General features: G+C 38.7%; 1 protein-coding gene across 6 annotated transcripts in view; it reads right to left on the bottom strand.

Annotated features, from left to right (window-relative positions):
• SPATA9 (spermatogenesis associated 9) overlaps positions 1-15,881 on the bottom strand; it is a 111,192-nt gene that overhangs the window by 79,702 nt on the left and 15,609 nt on the right. For 2 of the 6 annotated variants that reach the window (XM_038532305.1, XM_038532306.1), the window contains exons 2-3: positions 6,488-6,603; positions 2,317-2,394 (exon numbers count right to left, since the gene is read on the bottom strand). The exons of 2 other annotated variants lie outside the window; for them this stretch is intronic. The gene's annotated coding sequence lies outside the window, so the exon portion shown is untranslated. Of the gene's footprint in view, positions 1-1,607; positions 2,103-2,316; positions 2,504-6,487; positions 6,604-15,881 lie in introns of those variants that run through there. 2 more of the 6 variants (XM_038532310.1, XM_038532307.1) reach the window with 2 other exon arrangements.

Here is a 15,881-nt window from a genome sequence, read left to right as displayed (position 1 = left end):
TATTACCTCTTTTAGTTGGAGTGAGTGGCTTTCAGTATCAGGGAAAAAAAAAATACCATCAAGAGGAGAAATACTCTAAGATAGTCTAGGAAGTTTAGAAAAGACACAGATTATCAGAATTCTATTATGGATAGCTTTCACCTTTTCAATCAAACTCTGAGTGTCCACTGCATGCCAGGCACATGGGAAACAAAAATGAACAATAAAGGTCCCTGTTCTAAATAAAGCAGCACACAGTATAATAGAGACATAATCAGGGACAATTACAATAAAATATTATAAATACAAGAACATGGACAGACATGGGATGTTGTTACCTATGCAAGGAAGAAGAAGGGCACCAGCTTTGGGTGGCCAAAGAGTCATAAAAGATTTCATTTGGGGCAGCCTGGGTGGCTCAGCGGTTTAGCGCTGCCTTCGGCGGGGGCATGACCCTGGAGACCTGGGATCGAGTCCCACTTCAGGCTCCCTCATGGAGCCTGCTTCTCCTCTCCCTCTGCCTGTGTCTCTCCCTCTCTCTCTGTGTGTCTCAGGAGGCCTGGGTGGCTCAGTGGTTGAGCATCTGCCTTTGACTCAGGGCGTGATCCTGGAGTCCCGGATGGAGTCCTGGATCGGGCTCCCTGTGTGGAGCCTGCTTCTCCCTCTGCCTGTGTCTTGTGTCTCTATGAATCAATTACAAAAAAAAAAATCTTAAAAAAAAAAAAAAAGGATTTCATCTAATCAACAGACATCAGGCTGAAGATGATAAATAAAACAGACCAGATCACAGGTCTCCTTCACCTTGCCTTAAAAAGACACTATCAACAAACAAGCAAATAAATGAGGTCATCACATGTACTAATAAGTGTTTTGCTGGGAATGAAACAAATATACAGAGAAGATTGGGTGACTGTACACTGAAAAGTTCAAGGAAGAACTCCATGAGAAAATGAGGATGGGAGACGTCACGGGTGTACAGCACTGCCAATAGTTACTGCTTAGTCTTTGGGGGGCAAAATTAGTACATTCTTTAAAACTAAGCACCTTTAGGGGGCCCTGGGTGGCTCAGTCCGTCAAGCGGACGCCTTTGGCTCAGGTCACGATCTCGGGGTCCTGGGATCGAGCCCCCCGTGGGGCTCCCTGTTCATCAGGGAGTCTGCTTCTCCCTCCCCCTTCGCCCCCTGCTCGTTTTGTGTCTCTCAAATAAAGAAATAAAATCTAAACACACACACACACACACACACACAAACCCTGAGCACCTTTCTATTCTACATAACGTTTACTTTCAAGGTAATGGTGTAATTTCTCCAAAACTCAAAATTTCCTGATTCAAGTTTCATCCTTCCCCGGTTTAAAAAAATAAAGAGGAAAAAAATAAATAAATAAATAAAGACGAGGGCAGCCCGGGTTAGCGCCGCCTTCAGCCCAGGTCATGACCCCGGGGTCGAGTCCCACGTCGAGCTCCTGGCGTATGGAGCCTGCTTCTCCCTCTGCCTGTGTCTCTGCCTCTCTCTCTGTGAGTCTCTCATGAATAAATAAATGAAATCATAAATAAATAAAATCATAAGATAGATAGATAGATAGATAGATAGATAGATAGATAGATAAGAAAGACCCCTTTTCCTTACAATGAGCAAGAGCTGCTCTCAGCAGAGGCTGGCCTGGGGCAGTGGCTGCGAGACTCTGAGGGCCGAGGGCTGTCGTCACCCGGAAGCGCACCGTCCGGGGCAAGGAAGGTGCAGCGCAGTCCGCGCCGGTGCAGGTGTGGGTGCGGGTGCGGGGTTCGCACCGCGGGCATCGCGGTCCACGCCCTCCGCGCTCCTGGGCCTTCTGGCTGCGGCCTCCGCCTCCCGGCACCGCAGCCTCCCCGCCCCGGAAGTGAAAGCCCCGCAGCCCACGGGCCCACCGCTATCACTTCCTTCTGACTCTCGTACCCATGAGCCTCTGCGCTAGTCCTCGCAGACGCCGCGGCACGTGGCATGAGGTGTGACGTCGGCACGTCATGCGCGAGGCTGAGTTCTGCCAGTGGCCGCCCGGGGGCTGAGGTGAGGCTGTGGGCGCCCCCGGGGAGCCCCTGAGCCGCGCGGCGGGTACTGCGGTGGTGAGGACGCCCCCAAGGCCGGGGGTGGGGGGTGGGGGGCGGGCCCCGAGGGGCAGACTTGGCATCTCCTCCAGCTCACGCCGCAGCCTCGGCCGCGCTCAGCCCGCTGGGCCCCGAGACGCCACTGTCAGCCGGCGAACTGCACTCCTGCCTCGGATTGGAGATGCTCTGGCCCTGGCGGTTTGGGATTTTTGCCCGTGGAGAAGAGCAAATGGTGCAGAAAGTGGCCGACTTACTGGTGATGAAAAGGAAGGCCCGTGAGACAAGGTCCCATCGTAAGGGATGATGGTTTTCGGAAGCCCCAGGAAAAGTACCTGGGAGCAGAAAAAGGTGATGGTAAAAGGTAACGTTTTTTAAATTTGTGTCAAGCTCGTATCCCTTCCTGTTCCAAAGTTTCCAAAGTTTCTTCACCCTCAAGCTCTCTCTTCCAAAGGATCAGGTTTCTGTTAAAAATCACAGCAGTAGCGGGCAGCCCGGGTGGCGCAGTGGTTTAGCGCCGCCTTCAGCCCAGGGCGTGACCCTGGAAACCCGGGATCGAGACCCTGCATGGAGCCTGCTTCTCTCTCTCTCTCTCTCTCTCTCTCTCTCTCTCTCTCTCTCTCTCTCTCGTCTCTCATGAATACATCTTAAAAAAAAAAAAAAATCACAGCAGTAGGGGCGTCTGGGTGGCTCCGAGGTTAAGAGTCTGCCTTCGCTCAGATCAGGATCCGGGACCCTCGTGGAGCTCCCTGCTCCGGAGTCAGCTTCCCCATCTCCCTCTGCCCCACTCCCCCGCCCCACCAGCACGCATGTGCTCTCCTTCTTTCAAATAAATAAATTGTAAAAAAAAAAAAAAAAAAAAAAAGAAAAAAAAATCACGCCAGTAATAATTTTGAAAGATATCAAAAGTAATGTAGCATAATGTGATCTTAATAAGGTGCCCCAGGATTAGAGTTGGAGAGATCTTGGGATTTTAATGCCTGGCTTGATCTGGCTGCCTGTAGGAGCTACAGTCCCTTGGTTCAAATGTATCAATCAGTAAAGGAATTGAAACCGAGAACTCCAGAATTCTATTTGACCTTAGCAATTGTCCAACGTTATTACAGATAGTCATCGTATGTTTTTTGTAACTGTGGTTTCTCCAGGATCAAACCAGATATTAGGGGCACTTAGTACCCCGGGGGTGGGGGTGGGGGGTGGAAATCAAGGATATACCTATAGCATATTGGCAAGAAAAAAAAAAGAAAAGAAAGAAAAATTCTTAGTTAAAGCAAAAATCTCTAAAATTTAGTTTATTAAGCCATTTGGTTTTAAAAATATAACAAATAGGGCATCCTGGGTGGCTCAGCGGTTTAGCACCGCCTTCAGCCCAAGGCCTGACCCTGGAGACCTGGGATCGAGTCCCCGGTCCGGCTCCCTGCATGGAGCTTGCGTCTCCCTCTGCTTATGTCTCTGCCTTTCTCTCTCTCTGTGTGTGTCTCTCATGAATAAATAAAATTTTTAAAAAAATCTTTAAATAAATAAATAAAAATATAACAAATAAATATGATTCAAAATTGGCCCTTCTTGGTTTGCATAAAGAATGCAGTTTGTCCATAAAATTCTTCAATGCTGATTGTGGTGAACAGTAGGAAGACACATATTTAGATCTGCTGGTCCTCGGATTTTGCAACCTTCTTTTGCTATAGGCCAAAGTTTTCTTTTCCCTATGTTGTCTCCTCTTTCTCACTTCCTACTTAGATTTGCATGCTGGCTCCCTGGGGGATTTCCTTTAAAGTCTCCATTACCAAATCTTTTTCAGTCTTCATTCTTTTTGAGTTTTAGAGTATCTGATGCTATTAATAGCCCATGCTTCTTAACATAGCCTTCATTTTCTTACAAGATAATTTTGTATTTTATTTCTGGCTATTCTCTTTATCTTCTATTCCTTCCTTCTATCCTTCCCCCACATCCCCAAGTCTTGTACTTTATTCATTTTATTGTTAAATTCTGTCATGGCAATCACATCTGAATATTGACTTAAATAATTATTATTCGCCAGAAACTTTATAAATTTCCAACTCTGATACTGTTCTTTGTCCACAATTTCCCAAATACCTGCTGAACAAAATGATAATAATATAAAATCACCAATTACTGAGTGCTGCTAATCTAAGCACTTAATATACTGAATAGGTATCATTAAAAAATTTTAATGAAGTATTCTCAGGTACATGATAAATATACAGTACATATAGTACTTCTAAGTCTTGATACACACTGTATATGCACTTGTGTCAGAGGCTACTATATTCACTATGCATTTGTGTATCTTTTAATGCTATTATGAATACTATCATTTTGGGGAAAAGAGTTCATAGTTATGAATGATAATAAAGTAAGACATGAATTATCAACTCTTTTTTTTTTTTTTTAATTTTTATTTATTTATGATAGTCACAGAGAGAGAGAGAGAGAGGCAGAGACATAGGCAGAGGGAGAAGCAGGCTCCATGCACCGGGAGCCCGATGTGGGATTCGATCCCGGGTCTCCAGGATCGCGCCCTGGGCCAAAGGCAGGCGCCAAACCGCTGCGCCACCCAGGGATCCCGAATTATCAACTCTTGAATAATGCTCTGCATCTCTACCATGTGGATAGCCAATACTTGTATTATTAGAATAGCAGTTCTCAAAGTTTTTGGTCTCAAGACCTGTTTTTACTCTTAATAATTTTTGAAGATCTCAAATACTTTTGTTTGTGTGATTTGTATCTATTGATAATAACTTAGTAGAAATTAATACTTAGAAGCTTATAAGATCTTCATTAATTCATATGGTAGGCAGTCTTTAAGATTGCCCCTAGTAATTCCTATCTTGTGGTGTTCCTGCCCTTGTGTAATTCCCTTCCTTTGAGTGTGGGCTGGACTAATGGACTTTTTTTTTTTTTTTTTAACAAAGAACACAGCTAATATAATGGGATGCCACTTTGAAGATTAGGTTACAGAAAGACTGTGGCTTCTGTCTTGATTGTCCTCTCTCTCTGTTTCTTTCTCTGAAGGAAGCCAGTTGCCGTGTTGTGACTTTCTATGGAGAGACCCAAATGGCAAGGAACTGATGTCTCTGGCCAATAGCATTGTAGAACTGGGTCCTGTTGACAGCCATGTATGTGTGCTGAGAAGCCAGTCCTACCCCAGTCAAGCCTTAAGATGCCTGCAACTCTGCACACACCTTGAATATAGCTTTGTGAGAGATCTTGACACAGAGGAACCTGAAGAACCTACATCTGGATTCCCGACCCACAGACATGGTGAGATAATAAATAAATACTGTTAAGCCGCTAAATTTTGGCATAACTGGTGACAATATACAGCTAATACAACTCATTTAAAAATAGTAACAATCTTTTCTATGAAAAATAACTATTTTTCAAACTAAAACGAGTAGTGCGATGAGTGATACTGTTTTCATTTTTGCAAATCTCTCTAATGTTTAGTTTCATAGAAAACATCTGGTTTCTCGTATCTGCTTCTGAATTTAATCTGTTGCAGTCCATCATTTTGGTTGAAATATATGAAGAAAATCCAGCTTTAGACATAGATACATAGTTTGTAAAAGTAAGGAATATTTTAATACTCTTTCCTGGTGTGCTCCCTTTGGCAGCACATATATAATACTTTCCTGGTGAGTGTGGATAATCTTCTTTGATCCTATACCAGCTTTCAGTAAGTGGTAGTTTCCCAAATGTCAGTTGCAATATAGAAATCATACTCTGTTACATTAAAATTTATTGGTCTTTTTTTTTTTAAGATTTTATTTATTCATGAGAGACACAAAGGAACAGAGTAACACAGAGGGAGAAGCAGGCTCCCTGAGGGATCCTGGTACGGGATTCAATCCCAGGACCCTGGGATCACATCCTGAGCCAAAGGCAGACGCTCAACCACTTAGCCACTCAGGCATCCCCTGTCTTGTACTTTGACTGGATCTTCTACTAATGCATGATTCTGTAGACATCGTACACTGATCATTTGGATAATATTGGACCTTTGATTTTTATAAATCTTCCGTTGACATGTTTCATCATGCAACAACCTCCCTGTCCTCCCCGACTCCTCCACCCCTCAAAAAACTGTTAATATTACTACTACTGCTCTTATCAGAAAATAGTCTTTAAGTTTGCAGAAGCTATAATATTACCTATTATTGCATAGAAAATTACCCAAATTTAGAAACTTAGAACAACAAGTTTATACTGTTTCACAGTTTCTGTGGGTCAGGAATCCAGAGTGGCTTGGCCGGGTGACTCAGGGTCAGGGTCTTTCAAGAGGTTGCAGTCAAGCTGTTGGCTGGGCTGCAGTCATTTTAAGGCACAATTGAGAGACAGTCTACTTCCAAACTCACTCATGTGCATTTGGCAGGCTTCAGAAGATCTACTTCCAAGTTTACTCACATGGTTGCTTGTAAGCCTGGGTTCCTTGCCAAGTGAACCTTTCCATAGGCTGCTCAAGTGTTCTCAACATGTAGCAGTTGGCTTTCCTCTATCAGGGCTACCTCATATCCTGGCAGCTTGTCCCAGATGAGTGATGAGAGAGAGAGAGAGAGAATATAAATATAAAAGAGCTCACCTATGACAGAAGCATAGTCATTTTATAACCTAATCACAATAGGATAGCTCATCACTTCAGCCATATTCTGTTCAGTAGAAATGGTCCAGCCCACAATCAAGGGGTGGGAAACTAAGCCAGACTCCTTGAGGAGAACTATATCAAAGAATATGGGGACATAGCTACATAACCACCACAAAGTCGGCAACTCATGGTGCCAGATGCAAGTTTTCCCAAATTTTTATTTTTATTTTAAATTTATCATTGGCAATAAACACTGTCACTTGTTTTTCTTGAAATGACAGCCTTATTTCTTTCACTTTTGAGAAAATACCTTGCCTAACACTCAACTCTGTATAACCAGTTTCTCTCAGTTGTTCTTTCAAGTGAAAATGATATTCCATGAAAAAAAAACACTAATTCATGTCACAGATCAAGACAAGTATACATACTATTGCTTTTACTTTGAGACAATTATGTATTTCCGTATGCAGCAGAAGGGCTTTATGCATACTTCCTATTAACTCATATACAACATTGAAATGATATATATATAATCATATATATATGATATATATCTAATTAATCTAATAAGATTAATCACTTTTATTGCTTCATCCAGGATATTCCTAGGCAAAGCTGAATTTGGGTGCGGGATGGAGAACAGATACAGTGCTCAGGACTTTAGACTGGGAAAATCATTGTAGGAAGAGACAAATCAGGAAAAGCTTCATGGGGAAAGGTGTGTGTTGAGATTAGCTGGGAATTACATTTCAACTGGCAGAGAACAGGAAAGGTGGGAGAGATAAATAAGCAAATCCAATGGGGCTGGAATGAAATGAGTGTTTACATTCAAGAGGAGAGCAAGGGAAGGCTGTTTGGGAACAAACTGTAGACTAGATCTGGGTACCTGTGGAGGGACCCAGACTGATATCTTCACAAAATAGAGCCCACCTGAATGGACAGTGTGAGGGGAGGAGGCTGCTAGACACCCAGGGGCTTCTCAGGATGATAATCTAGTTAGAAATGGAATAGAAGGCTCCCAACAGGCTTCCATATGAAGCAGTCACCTTTGACTATTTGTTGCTCCTGAGGGCACCAATGCTAGTCACAACCACACAGTTAAGTAAGAGCTCCCCCAATCACTACCCACCCTTGCCCCCCCCCCCCACAGCAAAACTCAACCAGGAAAGGGAAGTTTTAAGTGGAACAAGATTGGATGTGTGATTATTACACTGGACTGGACTCTAAGTACTAAAACTTCGTTTATTACATGAGCACAAGCACAAAACTTAAAAGATCTACTGGAGATTTCAAGGTAGTGGAGGTGAAGCACCAAGAGTTGGAACAAAGTGGCAGTTCAAGTTTGAAGGACAGTGGGAGAAAAAGAGATCAATACTTTTCAGCTTGCACCTGAGTTCTAGTCCTTTAATAAAGTGGTTGCAGTAACTACTGAGCATTTATTTTTGCCAGGCCAAGATTCAGCTAGGGATGTTTTGATGAATGGACAAGTGTGTGTGTGTGTGTGTGTGTGTGTGTGTGTGTGTAGAAAGATATAGATAGATAGATATAGATAGATGGATATATAGAGAGGGATTTTTGATGAATGGACAAAATTGTGTGTGTGTGTGTAGAGAGAGAGAGATATAGATAGATATCTATATATATAGATGGATATATAGAGAGGGATGTTTTGATGAATGGACAAGATGTGTGTGTTTGGAGAGAGAGAGAGAGAGAGAGAGAGAGAATGGTGTTTTCAGAGTGATTAAACCAGGCTAACCTGGGTTCATGTCCCAGCTCTGCTACTTAAAAAATGTAACAGACACATTGTTAATCTCCTGGACTCTGTTCCCTCATCTATGAAACGGAGGTAAAAAATGCCTACCTCACAGCATTGTTGTAAAGAGTAAATAGTGGGGCATTCAATAAATGGTAGCAATGATTATGATTACCATCATCTTAGTTGGTATAATGACCTGATGAAAATAGTAGTTGAGAAAAATTTACCAGGCATTAGCATGGAACATAGATGGAAGGTAAATCAAGACTAGGAGCGGGTACAAAACTAAGAATCATTGAGTAATAAAATGAGGCTGTATTGTAGCTATAGGGATGAAATGGAGGTCAAATATAAGGGATATTTGAGAAGAAAATGAGCAGAAGAGGTAACTGCTGAGATATAATAGGGTAAATAAAGGAGAAGGAAGAGTCAAAGCCTGTTTAAATTGTTTGGATGAGAACATTGTAGAAAAGGGTTTGAAATACATTAGCAGAATGAGCAGCCTGGATGGGTAAGAGTGGTGGGAAGAAAATAGTGGTTTTGTTTTGCTACATTTCAAATTTAGGTGATGATGGAACTTCCATGGGCAAACATCCTATAGATACTTGGAAAATTATTTATTCATTTATCTAATATTTCTTGAGTGCCAACTTGGTGTCAGACACCATGTGAGGCTCTAGTGAGAAAAGTTAGTAGAATTGGAGTTTAAATGGGACGTCAGGGCTGGTAGGAAGATTTAGGGGTCTCTAACATAGAGCTGGCCTGTGAAATCATGAATATTAATCAGTTTCCAAATAGTGTCAAAAAGACACAATTTCTAGGAATATTCCCACTTAAGGAGACATAATATTCCCAATTAAGAAATGGACAAACAGGTGAGAACTAAACCAGGAACATAATTATTTTTATATTAAATGCCTGTCATGTATCATTTCTAAATATTTAATTATAAAAAAGCATTTGTATAGTTGGTGTTCGTATTTTTAAAACTTTTTATTTTGGAGTAAAGATTCACAGGAAGTTGCAAAAATAGTAGAGAAGTCTCATTTACCCTTCTCCCAGTGTCCCCCAACGACTACATTTTACATATCTATAGTGCAATGTGAAAACAAGAAAAGTGACATTGGTATAATCCACTGACATTATTCAGATATCACCAGTTTTACATGTACTCATTTGTGTATATGTGTGTTTATAATTTTATGCCATGTTATCACATGTGTGGATTCATATAATCTTTCATCATTAAGGATGAAACTCTATTAAGAGTTAACTTTTCTTTTTCCTTCAATTAATTATGTGATATGAAGAGTCCATACCATAGGACTTTGTTAAAGTATTTTTTTTAGCTTATTGATAACTCTTTAATGTTCAAACAGCAAATACAGCAAAAATCATATAGATTTTTAAAATATCCAGTTAACAAGGTATTTATACATTTTTTATACTGCTGAATATATAGAGTCAGATTCTTCTGAGAACTTTAGCCAGTCATTCACTGTTCCCTAAGTTCTTTATCAGTAAAACATGAGTTATGATTTCTAAAACCCTCCAAATCTACAATTTTAGAATTCTAATTCCTAGTTCACTTGGTCTCTTGATCTGAAGCATAAACTTGTGGTTTAATGTCTTAATTCTTTTTGAGTTAAGGTCAGTCTCTTACCTCATTAGGCCAGTGGCCAGGGCAGCACAGTTAATAACTCTCTAATTGTAAGAAATAATACCCTGTCAGCTGCAAAGATTCTAACATACCTCCTCCAAGTGGCTGCTTCCTCTGAAAGGGCTCACATATTTAGGTAATAGGAAAATAAACTAATAATTGTTTTAACAAAAATAACTTGCATTTTTTTAATGAAAATATCTGTTACCCCATTATTTTTAATAACAATTTAGCTAAAACATCATGAACCACTTCTATTCTGAAAACAAACAGCATATCAGCATTGAACTTTATTCTTACTTAATCAAATATAAATTTGTGATACTCTGACCTGGGCTAGACAGGGAGGAGGCTTCTGCTTTTAGGAAGAAAATAGGCCAGTTGCCAAGAATACTTATAAACCAGATTTACCCCCTCCCTACCAAAAAGATTTGTAATTAATTTTATGAAAATAGTTAAAGCTTTTATATTTGGACAAAAGTGTTAGTAGAAGATCTGTGTAAGTAAGATCAGCAATGAAGTAAATATTTGCAGGCTGAGTAAATACCACTTTGTACAGGTGGCTGTGAGATGTAGACTTTGTACAGTAGTCCTATTAGAAAGCGTGACAGTTTTACATATTGGTGGCAACACATAGCACTAGTAAAGCTAGATTTCTAACTCAGTAATATTCTAGTAAATATACCCCCAAAGCAGTGGACTAAAATACTTCATGGCATTAGTTTAACTGAACTAAAGTTAACAGAGTATATTTAAATCCTTAAAAGATTGTTCAGTAGTTCGCTCCATTTACAACTATACTCGTAGTTCCATTTCATGATACCAAGATTTTCTCAAGGGAAAATTCAAGAACACAAAGTACTTGTTTTTAGTCGACAGAGTTGTTAGTGAAAAAAGCCAAAAAAAAGCCAAAACAAATCAACAACCCAAAACCAACTTCTCTGCAGGAAGTATTAAACCCAAGTGTTTAAAAATAATTCTGGCAAAATCAAAAATAGAATATATAAAACATATATAAATTTTTTTCTCATGTTATCTTCAAATTTTTGGCAGAGAACCTGAGCCTGATATGGAGCTCTAGATTTACTTTGTTTTCTAAGTATTCATTTTGGAAATATTTACTAAATGATGGAATACTACATGGAGCCCATTTGCTTACAGATGCGTAGAAGAATTAAGTGATTTTTCTCTTATCACCCAGCTGCTGAGGGGCAGAAATGGGATAAGAACAGAGTCTTGGGCAACCCTGGTGGCTCAGCGGTTTAGTGCCACCCTCAGCCCGGGGCATGATCCTGGGGACCCGGGATCGAGTCCTGCTTCGGGCTCCCTGCATGGAACCTGCTTCTCCTTCTGCCTGTGCCTGTGCCTCTCTCTCTCCTCTCTGTCTTTCTCTCTCTCATGATTAAATAAATAAAATCTTAAAAAAAAAAAAAGAATGGAGTCTTTCTGACTCAAAAATTTACTGTTCTTTCTGCACTAGTATCTACAAATAATTCCCATAAGTTTTTTTATTTTTTAAAAAGATTTTATTTATTTATTCATGAGAGACACAGAGTGCACACAAGAGAGGCAGAGGCATGGCAAAGGCAGAACCTCTAGTGAGGAGCCGTCAGCACTTTGCTCTTATATATTGCATTTACTTCATTTATTTCTTTTAAAGTTGCAATAAAGTACCATTTGTATTAAATCAGGTGACTTTTTTTATTCAATGAAATTAAGCTCTATGTTCAAATATTTTATTTTGGAAAAGGAAAATTAAAATTATACATAGGGGAAAACAACATTTGTAACATATATAACAAAGGGCTAAAATTCTCACTTCACATGGAATTCATAAATAAATATATAAACATTTTATATAAAATATTACCAAAAAACAATCATAAAGGATTCCTCATCTATTTAAAAGATATTTTCTTAATGCTTTCAGTGTACACTCTGCTATGTGTTAGGAATAGAATGGACAAGTATTTATTGACTTCATGACATATTGCTAAAAAAGTGATTTATTTAGAGTAATTCCATTTTGCAAAAATACTTATGTAGATATACATAAAAATACCTGGGAGGATATAAAATGGTTATCAGTGGGTGGTCAGATTTGTTTATTTGAAACTTATACAATAATGAACATGCATTTCTTTTGTAATGAAGTTTTATTAAAATGTTTAAAACTTAGAGACATAAAGTTATTCAATTATTTCACCTATTGTCAAGGGTTTTTTGGCAATAAAAATACATTTTTCTTTACTTATTCAATGGAGGATGGATTCCAGCAGAAATGGAATCCTTCTTTTCTTTTATACCACTACAACCAACCTCCTGGATACTGCCCTCAAGATACAGTAGATACACAAACACTCACAGACAGGCATGCTCTCAGAAACAAATACATGGACACAAGACAGTCTCTCACACAGTAGAGGCACATAAACATATCACAGCAACACAGAGATTCAGAGTCTCATTAAAACTTTTTGCTTTTTTTTTAAAAAAAGATTTTATTTATTCATCCATGAGAGACTCACAGAGAGAGAGAGAGAGAGGCAGAGACACAGGCAGAGGGAGAAGCAGGCTCCATGCAGGGAGCCCGACACGGGACTGGATCCCAGGTCTTCAGGATCACGCCCTGGGCTAAAGGCGGCACTAAACTGCTGAGCCACCTGGGCTGCCCCCTTTTTGCTTTTTCTTTAAAGATTTTTTATTTTTAAGTAATCTCTACACCCAATGTAGGGCTTGAACTCACAACACATAGATCAAATCACATGCTGTATTGACTGAGCCAGCCAGGCACCCCAAAACTAACTTTGGTATAAGTTAAAAAGTTTGGCAGAGACCTAAATATATTTTTTTAAATTTATTTTTATTCTTTAATTTTACTTTTGATTTTTCTTAGAGAGAGGGAGAGAGAGAGAGCAAACAAGCTGGGGGAGGGGCAGAGTGAGAGGGAGAGAGAGAATACTCAAACAGACTCTACTGAGCCACCCAGGCACCCCAAACTTTTACAGAATATTTTAGTCATTACCTCTATACATAGTTGTAAAACTAAAAATACTAAGCATCAGAGAACTTTTCATTGTTACTAAATCATTAAAATATTTTTTAAAATACTCATTGACATGCCACTAACAGAATTATAGAAACACTATATTTTCTAGTTAGATGGTATATACATATATATCTTGAATTTATTTGTTCCCAGCCATTTTACTTAATTTTCTTATTTCAATAGTTTTTATATTGATTCTCTTAGGATTTCTAGGCATATAATCATAGCGTCTGAAAATGATTATTTTATCCTTTTTTCAATTTTTTAATGTTTCTATGTTATTTTTCATTTCTATTTGTTTTCAGTAAGTTAAGTTTTATGCAGGCTGAGTTTGCATAAATTAATTATTTTTAGATAGTTAAAGTTATCAGACTTTTAAGTATGTTTCCTAAGGCACGATCCAAATGGAGATGTCTGGGAAATTGGGTAGTGGCCTGATGCTCAAGAGAGTAATATGGGCTAAGAGTTTGAAATGTGAGAATCATCATTGTGTAACAATTGTAGAAGCCATAAGAATAGATGGAAGAGCTCCAGGAGGAACAGTATACAGCATGAGAAGAGAGAAGGTCTAGGATGGAATCCCAAGAAACACCAGGATGTAGAAGAGTGGCAGAATGAGGTAACTGCAAAGTGACCAGCAGAGAAGTAGGAGAAAAATAAGGAGAGTGCTTTGTAATAGAAGAAAAAAAGATGGCATATCAGAAAGAGGAGAAACAAGGTCTTGTGGAACCTATCTGCAAGGTCTTGAGGAATCCAAGGAGAGTCTTTTGGATTGGACAATATGGAGGGGCTATTGATGATATTGAAAACAGTAGTTTGACTGGTGTGGAAAGGGTGAAAATGAGAATGTAGTGAGTTGAGAAATGAGTCCCATATGAGGAAAGAGAGACTTGTTTATAAACAATTCTTTGAGAAAGTTCAGCTTAATCGTTAGAATTATAGATTTATCAAAGTTGCTGTTGAAGGCAAAACCAATATGAAGTATGTTTATATATCAACAACAAATAGGTAGAAGATGAAAAGGAAAAATCCTCTTATAATAACATCTAAAAATATCAAGTACCTGGAATAAATCAAAAAACCAAAAATCTGGGATCCCTGGGTGGCGCAGCGGTTTGGCGCCTGCCTTTGGCCCAGGGCGCGATCCTGGAGACCCGGGATCGAATCCCACATCAGGCTCCCGGTGCATGGAGCCTGCTTCTCCCTCTGCCTGTGTCTCTGCCTCTCTCTCTCTCTCTGTGACTATCATAAATAAATAAAAATTTAAAAAAACAAAAAACAAACAAAAAAAACAAAAATCAAAAAAACAAATGTATAACAGAGAAAATTGTAAAACTCTTATAGAAAAGCATCAAAGGAAATATATATAAAGAGATATATACTATGTTCATAAATCAGAACACTAAATCCTAAACATAGATTTAATAGGATCCCAATTAAAATCTCAACTGATTTTTTTTGTGGAATGTGACAGTATGTTTCTAAAATTTACATAGGATTGTAAAGAGCCAAGGCAAGAGACACTTGAAGAAGTATAATTGAGCAGAAGTAGTTATCATATCATTATTTTTTTCTAACACCATAATATTTAAAACAGCATTATAGTGGCAGGATAAATAAACTGATGGAAAAGCATAGACTCATGCATTTATGGACACTTACTATATGAAATAGGTAGTGCCACAGAACAGTGGGGAAAGAATACTTTTTTAAATAAATGATGTTTGAACAGTTGGATATCCATATGGAGAAAAGTAAAATTGTACACCACTTTGCATCATATACAAGTCATTTCCAGATATATTGAAGACCTACATGTGAAAGGCAAAATATAAAACCTACAAAAATAATGTAGAAAAAATTATGATTTCGGGTTAGAGAGGAATTTCTTAAACAAGACAAAAAAAGTTCGAGCTATAAAGGAAATTTGACATCATGAAATTGAAGGACTTCAGAAAAATAAAGAAAAGATAAGCCACAGGATGGGAAGACATATTTGTAGCAGAGATAGCCAACAAAGGATTATAATCTAGCATAAAGAAATAATTCAGATCAAGGGGAAAAGACTACTCAATGTAAAAATGGACAAAAAAACTTTAACAGATACCTATAAAAGAAGAAATCCAAATGCACAACAAAATCAATCTTATTGTTAGAGAAATGCAAATTAAAATCACAATGACTTCCCACCATAAGTGACAAAAATTCAAAGGTATGAAAATAACAAGATGGTTACTTTACTGACAATATAGAGAAACAGAATCACTCATATACTATGTGTGTATGTAAATTGGAATTACCACTTTGGGAAATTGGCATTATCTCATAATATTAAATATGTACATATTTTATTATGTGTAATCCCAGTCCCATGTATATATTATAGAGAAAATTGCATACATAGGTACATGTAAAGAATATTCATAGCAGTATTATTTATGATAGCCCCAAACTGGAAACAACACATATATTCATCAGCCCTATAATGGATAAAATAATGGTACTTTCATGTATTCAAATTTTATACAGCACTGAAAATGAATGAATGGGGTGCAACTTCTGTAAATAGCACTGAACAAAGGAAGCATAACACAATGGAGCATACACCATGACTTTACTTACATCAAGTTCTAAAACAGGCAACTCTCTTCTCTAGGATTGCACACTTGCATAGTGTATTGATATTTTCAAGCTAGGTAGTTGAAGATTGTTTAATAAAAGGTATGGGCAGGGTTTGGGAAAAGCTGT

This window comes from Canis lupus, chromosome 3 (assembly GCF_011100685.1).
Source record: "Canis lupus familiaris isolate Mischka breed German Shepherd chromosome 3, alternate assembly UU_Cfam_GSD_1.0, whole genome shotgun sequence".
NCBI classification, from domain to species: domain Eukaryota; kingdom Metazoa; phylum Chordata; class Mammalia; order Carnivora; family Canidae; genus Canis; species Canis lupus.
The sequence above is the reverse complement of the archived record's forward strand: the minus strand, read 5'-3'. Positions and strand labels throughout refer to the sequence as shown.